The following is a 7,616-nucleotide window of genomic DNA, read 5'->3' as shown; positions in this document are numbered from 1 at the left end:
CATGGGACTTGGCTGCCTCCTAGTGGCCACTGGGCAGACGTTCTCTTAAAATGGGCAGAGACAACAGGAAGATTTTACAAAAGCCATTTGGATAGTGCTTTACAGTTATAAGGCACTGTCACAAAAATGACAGTGCAGCTTTTCTGCTTGAATATGCCCCCTGTCTTCCCATAGTCTTCAGCCACCTCAAGCATATTATCTACGCAACCCTTCCCCAGCCACCTCCAACACTCTACCTTTCAGTTTCCCTTGACTCATCTAATTTCTCCTAATAGGTGGAGAGGGTCCTGGAGCTTGGAGAAGCAAGGGAAGACTGGTGAGCTCTGACTCCTCCAGGGCCTTGGGTCCTTGCTCTAGCCAGAGATTAGAGAGTGTGGCTGGAAAATGACAGTCCCCTTCACTCAGCTTGTGCACACTCTCCCCTCTTCACATGGAGGTCCTGGCTCCCTGGACACGCCTCAGGACCAGAACTGCCCTGAGCTGCCTTCGCTTCCAAGCCACAAACCCCAGGAGTCCTTAGACTTTAAGTTCCTCTTAAAACCAGACTATCCACCACCACTCCCTTCCCCAAATCAGCACAAAGTCTGCCCTTTCTCTGATGCTATGGAACGTACTCACACTTGGCCGTTTAAGAGGCTTACCGATTGTCCCTATAGTGAAGGTGGCAGCAGGCAATGAAACATCCATCACAGCAAGATACATAGGGTCCCACACTTTCAAAGGACTCAGTCATGGTCCCCAGTTTTTGGTTCCTAACTTTGCTGAGATCACTGAAAACCCCAAGGGTGAGGCTGACATCCTCCTCCCTCGGTAGCTCAGCCGAGATGCTATCAGACCCAACAATACACTCCCTTGTGTGCAGAGTATCCTAGTGACCATTGTTCTGATTGTCTTTCCACAGGAAAAGGTAATCGGAGAGTCATACTGAATATTTTAAATGTTGGATGTTGAGTGTGTTTTGGTTTTTGATATGTTATCTTGAGAAACCACTTAGAGATGTTTTATTTGGGGCAGCACAAAGCAGCCATTAAAATGGTCTCATTTGCAGTATTAAACTTTGTTTCTCCAGGCACAATACAGCAGTTGAGCCTGTTGGGATGATGTCCCTCCTTTCCAAGTAGGACTTGAGAAGAATTAAGGCAGAGAAAGGCGAGGATGCAGTGGAGGGGGCCTCGGACTTCTCTGATGGACAAGAGCTGAGCCAGGACCATGCGGAACCAACTTCTAGGCACAAAGTAGGGTCACAGCAGAGGGTCCTTTCTGGTCCAATGGCACCCCAAGAGCCAACCCAACCCTGTCAGATTCACCCCTCCATGGAAGCCTCAGTAGGGACCCTGTTCAGGCAGGTCACGACCCAAGAGAGAATGCCAGATGTTGAGAATGGAAATGAGGGGGGAAATGGGAGTGGGGGGGTGGGATCAGTGATTTTACTTCCTTCTCTCTTAACAACCCTCAATATTTTAGCTTCTCTCCCCTGCCTGCTATTGGTATTCAATTCCACAGGACCATAATAGGTGAGAATGGAGAAGAGGATTTCAATTCCTTTCATCGCTCCAAATACTGCAGGAGCCATAGAAATACCCACCAAGGACTCATTTGCACTTGGATGCTTCTGAGGAGAGGGACAGCCATATACTTGCCCTCTCTGGAAGGAAACAACACTCACTGAGTTGGAAGAAAACGTCAGGACATATAGGAAGCTGGACTGGCACAAACCCCTGGGTCTACACCCTTCCCTTTTTTTTTTTTTTTTTACAGCTCCTTACCAACTGTGCCAGTAATCACCACAGCTCTCCCCCTTCTCCTCTCAGACTCACCACTTCCTGTTTCCTGTGCTATGAGCACCCTGATGCCTACTTTCCCTCCAAGTTCCCCAGTTCTGGCAATGGACGCAGCCCATATCCCCACTTCAGACCTTCCCGGTCTCTCTCACTCTTGGTTTCCCCCTTCTGCAAGCACCATGGCTGCCTGGGGACTGTGCTAGAGGCTGATGAAGGGCATTCCCAAAATAGCCTCTGTTAGGAAAAATCTGGTCGGGGAGGTTACTGGGGAGGGGTGCTCATAGATAAAGAATTAACTGCAAAACCATGTTGTTAAGTACTGTCCTAGAGGCTGGTACAGATGGTCATTTTATTCTTTAAATTCATCTTGCAAACAAACACCCTCCCAATCCCTTCTTGTCCCTTTCCTTCCTGCTTGAGACAGTGTTTTGAGAGAATGATGTTTGTTGCTGTGGCAACAAATGCATGAATGAGGACAGGGCAGGAAGTTGGGAAAAGCCTGATTTGTGATGGCAGCATTGAGCCATTGGGTCAACTCTGATGTCACCTACCTCCAGGCTTCTTGTTAAGTAGATAAACACATCTCCCTAGGGTTTAAGCCATTGTTGGTTGACTTTTGGTTACTTGGAACCAAAGCACTGTAACTGATTTTCTTCTAGGTATGAATGAAGGAGTTAAGAGTGACTTAGGGACAGACTCATCACAGTTCTGGTGATCAGTCTGGGCAGACTCAACTTCTTTGTAGAAAGGGACAGAAAGCCCCATGGTGGATGGACCCACTTAACCTGCATTCACTGAACTTATTCAGCCCTTATTTATGGAATGGTGCCTATGTGCCAGGCATCATGAGGAGTTGCTGTGGCTAAAATCAAGAGTAAAACCACACATAGTCCTAGTTTTCATGAAGCTTAGAATCCAATGAGGGAGTAAGACATTAATCAAATAATAACAAGTAAACAATTAAAAGATGAGCTAAGCACATGGAGGAAAGAAGATGCCGTAAGAACATGCAACATGATACATGTGAGAACATGCAACATGATACATATTAAATAAAGCCTGGGAGCCAGAAAGATATCCTTGAGAAAGTAATCTTTAAACTGGGACCTGAAAGAGGAAGAGGAGGGGTGTGCCAAGCAGAGGCTAGTGAGGCTTGGAGTACAGGGAGCTGTGCATGCAAAGGCCATGGGGCATGAGAGAACCAGGCTGGCATGAGAGCCCTAAGAGGAACAGACTGAGTTTAGGTGGGTTGAAAGTTTGCCTTCAGTGCCTCCCCAAAATCTGGCCTACGAATACTCCTTGCCATGTCCCCTGCTTCTTCACTCATCCCACACTGCCCCCCCCCCCTCCCCGGGGAACCCTGTGTCTTCAAGGCTCTTCGACTAAAGTGCCATGCTGGGGTTCCACCCAGTTCTGCCCTTCCCTCTACTCTACCTTGCAAATGACTCTCCCCTCTATCAAAATCTCCTTTTCCTCTCCATAAATCAAGCTATTAAAGAATCTCTTCTACATTTTGTTGAGAGAGAGAAAGAACCATTGGTGGAATTCAGACAGCAAGCAAAGAATTTCAGGCAGGAGGAAGGCCTTGGACATCATATGTCCCGCTCAGCGGTCTCCTGGCCTCCTCCATAAGACACTTGTGGGCTGGGGTGCTGGTCAGTCTGCGTGGGTGCGCTGGCCACTCCCCTCCTTTTCTGGATACACCAGTAACTTCCCCTCAGCGGCTGAACTCAGAAGTCTCCCTACCCTAGGTTTTTACTGCAGCAGCACCCAGGGCTTTGTGGGAGGGCTGGGCCACCCTCTGATGAATGGACTTCAAAGCGCCTAGAGAGGCAGTGGGAGGAGCCTCGCTTTGGAACCAGAGCAGGAGCCACACAGTTCTGGGGATGAGGCTGATCCCCAGTGTGCTGTGTGAGCTCAGGCTGTCACTTAGCTCTCTGGGCCTCAGTTGCCTCATCTGCAACAATATAGATGATCTTCTTTACAGAGTTGCTGGGAGGATTAGAAATAAAAATGTATAAAAGGGGGACAAAGATGAGGTTTTAAATCTGAGCTCCAGCACAGATGTAGCATAGAGATTAACAGTCCAGTCCCAATTCCAAATAGATTGCCCTATACATCTACTCCCACCTATCAGGCCCTGGGTCCTGAGTTTTTATTGGAAAACATGACGATCCCTAGATCTGCATTGTCTGATTTGCTAGCCACTGGTCACAGGTGGCTGTATAAATTCTAATTAAAATGAAATAAAATTTAAACTTCAGTTCTTTACACTAGTCTCATTTTAAGTGGCTCAATAGCCTTTCGTGGTGTCGGACAGAGCAGATATAGAACATTTCCATCAGCAAAGAAAGTTCTATTGGACAACAGGAACTTAGAGAAAGGAGCCACTTGTAAAGAGGAGGTATGTTTATTTTACTTGTCATCTCACTCCTGGACCAAGACACTGATTGGGACAAACTGGCAGTTAGAGAATCAACGGGAGTTTGGCACACATGAGTGCACGTGTGTGTGCGTGTGTGTGTGTGTGTGTGTGTGTGCCTGCACATGCATATGTGTATGGGTAGCAGACAGGCCATGGGTCCAGCCTTCAGGCCTTCTAGATGATCTCATTGACACTCACCACTTGCAGGGCTTGACCTGGTGAGTAAAGTCACAGAATGAAAACCCACCACAGAGATCTCAAACTTGCCCCACCTGTGAGACCCAGGGCTGGGGACAGGGAAGAGGTCCACAATCCTGGAATCTAGTCCTGACTCAGGACCCCAGGAGGAAAGGATCTCCTGGTGTTGCTTCTAAGGCAGAAGGAGAAGACGACACAGAGCTACAAGATACAAGTGTGCAGCCCTTAGGACAGAGGGACATGCAACCCTGATTGCTACCTTGATTCAAGGGCTAAGACAAGGACTTGGCAGATAAAACAAATGGGCTAACCAGGGAGTCTGCTCTACAAAAGATACATAAGGAGGGGACTGGGTCATTCCAGAGCCTACAGTAGGTCTGCCTCCCTGGGTTTCTCATTCACAAGTATGGCAGTCTCTCAAGCTGTCCCTGGTCATGAGAGGAACGTGGACTGTTTTCCCAGCAGGCCTACTTCCCAGAGACCTTGGCATCATAGGTGACAGACTTCCTAGCTGACTCCACTTCCAAGAGCCACAAATGTCCTGAGCGGGCCACAGCCACAAAGAGAAACGCCCAGGACACCCCAAAGCATTTCAGTGCTGTAGACTCAGCTCCCTGGAATTGTGCTGCAGGGATGCCTGCCCTCCCAAACACCTCCCTCCTTTGCACTCACTCATGAGTTTCACTCAGAAGTCATTGGAGCCCCAGGCCTCTGGTCTGCATCTTGAGAGATTGTCTCCATAGTATATGATATTCAGTAAACATTTTGAGCCCAAAGATTGAGCCCAAATTTGGAGTCAGCCCTGTACAAGCTTGGCAAGTTACTTCCATTTCATCATCTGCAAATGCAAATAACAGCATCTACTTCGTTGGGCTGTTGGCATTAATGGATGACTTAGCACAGTGGCCCAAATATGGCAGCTATCACTATTATTAGTTCTACCAAGATGCAGTGATATACAAGGCTGAGCCCCAACTCTGGGGGGTAGCTGGAGAGAGCTTCAGAAGAGGGGCCACAGAGGTGGGTCTGAGAGAGAAGCAGGATCCTGCTAGAGAGGGAAGTGGGGAAGACCATTCTTGGAGGACAGTTGTCTTGCTCAGCCCTTAGGTCTACTTGACTGGGCGGACACCTGAGGCTCACCCAGTTCTTGCTTCCTAAGCAATCATGAGACACCTGGAGGGGTAAGAGGGAGAGAGGGAAGGAAGAGGTAGCCACGGTCTATTCCCTGGTTTGGGGTAGACACAAATCTGAGGGCTGGATAACTCACTACCCCATCTTCACATTGCTGGCTACACTGTATCCCCATGTCTGGAAAGTGCAATTAGGGGTCAAGAGCAAAGCGCTGTCTTCAATAGAAGCTGTCTTGAGAGTGGCCTCTAGAAAGAGAAGGCACTACTGTTACCGTAAAATGGGTTCCCCTGATTTATAATAGGAAGTGAAGAGCTGGTCTTGTTCTCAGAATGGCCTCAGAAATTCACTGTCAATTTTCCTGTCCTAATAGTGATGACTAAAATAGTAATAATGGCAATACTTCTTAAAACCTGCAATTTTTCTATTATCAATTTCCTTATTGTTACAGTGATAACTCATTCATCCAGAATTCAATATCTGGCAACCTCACTCATGCAAAACAAAGCACAGAATCAGAAATCAGGTGAAAAAGCAAAAGCCTGGAGAAGTTTTGGAGGAGCACATATCATGTGACGAGAGCATTCAGACACCATTTATCTTTATTTTCTGCACAGTTCTAATACCTTGGGTTATGTTTCTAAATTTAATCCGATTGTAAGCAATTTATAGAGTAGCTGCTGGAGATGAGCACCCTGACAGCAGTAGGTGGCAATAAGGGAGGAGGCAAAGAAACTTTGAAGGGCAGAACAAGAACCACAAAGCACAGCAACTGGATCTGTTTAAGAGGCAGTGGTTGAGGGCACCTGTGCCATTCCCACAGGATTCTACGTTCTTACCAAGGAGCTCAGGACATACATCCCAAAAGTCCAACAGGTGTGTGATCCAATGATTTGGACTGTGTTCCTGCAGGGACAACCGGCACCCATCTAGTCTCAACCTCCCCTCAGCATTTCTGAGATGCTAGGTTACCTTCCTGCTGCCTGTCCCCCACCCCCACCCTCCCACACACATACTGAATACAGCCCAGGAGGAAAAGCCCTGGCATAGAGGTCTGAGTTCTGAGTGTGACCTCACAAGTTGTCCCTCTGACCTACCATTTATTCTTTGAACTCTTCCCAGGAAGCTCAATTTCCTCCCCCCTAAAAGGAAGGTTGGACTATGTAAGGTCTGACAGTCCATGTGTCCAGGGAGAGGCTGTCTGGGGCCGAGGCATAATGATCACCGACATGATCAAGGATATGCACAGGTGATATCTAAGTGCTTTACGGGCTAACCTTTAATCCTCTCAACAACCCTGTGAGGCTCCAACAGTGGCATAGGGCCCCACGACTGTTTTAACAGTCTGCTGCTGATACCTTGAAATTCTTAAGTTTTGAAACTGGAGCCTACCTTTTCATTCTGTATTGGAACCTGCAAATTGTGCAGCCAGACCGGAGTTCGAGGTCTCCTCTTTACGGAAGCTAAGTAACTCCTGTGGTTCCTAACCAAGGACAGTAGCATCATCTGGTGACTAGTTACAAGTGCAAAGTCCCAGGCCCAGCATAGCTCTCTAGAGTCGGATCTGCACTTTAAGGAGATCAAATGCAGTCTGCCATCTTAGCCACTGTCTGCTATTTTCTTCCATGTCTGCACTTACTGGAAACGTATCCTTAATTGAACAGGAAAGATCTCAATTTCTGATCTTCAAGTGAGAGGAGATTCACCTTGCTCGTGGGAGGTGGGCTTCTACATGGGCGGGCAACCCCAAAAGCTGTGGAGGAGCCAGGTAACTCAGAAGTTGCACCTGCAGTGGTCAAGACTCAGGCTGGGACTGGGGCGGGACTAGCAGGAGAAGCAGCACAAAATTTAAGGAGACACGCGCTTTCAGGGGTGGACCTTGCACCTCCACACTCCGAGAACCTCCTTAAACTCTTCGTCCAAGGCTCCCGCTGGCCAGGTGTTGGTGGGAAGTCTGCCTCGGCCTCCACAGCTGACCTCTGCGGGGCGCCTGCCCCGCCCAGCCCACGTGGTTCCGCGTTTGGAATGCGGTGAAGCGTCAGCCTCCATTCCTGGGAAGTTCTGGCCCGAGCTTCCCCCTCACT

General features: G+C 48.3%; 1 long non-coding RNA gene across 1 annotated transcript; it reads left to right on the top strand.

The window, feature by feature from the left end:
• Nucleotides 1–273: 273 nt before the first annotated feature.
• Nucleotides 274–2,571, top strand: LOC131517380 (uncharacterized). Its single transcript, XR_009264568.1, has 3 exons — nucleotides 274–316; nucleotides 1,070–1,235; nucleotides 1,504–2,571. It is a non-coding gene; the product is annotated as an uncharacterized LOC131517380 (long non-coding RNA).
• Nucleotides 2,572–7,616: the final 5,045 nt, after the last annotated feature.

The sequence above is a fragment of the Neofelis nebulosa genome, chromosome 7 (genome assembly GCF_028018385.1).
Source record: "Neofelis nebulosa isolate mNeoNeb1 chromosome 7, mNeoNeb1.pri, whole genome shotgun sequence".
Lineage (NCBI taxonomy): Eukaryota > Metazoa > Chordata > Mammalia > Carnivora > Felidae > Neofelis > Neofelis nebulosa.
The sequence above is the reverse complement of the archived record's forward strand: the minus strand, read 5'-3'. Positions and strand labels throughout refer to the sequence as shown.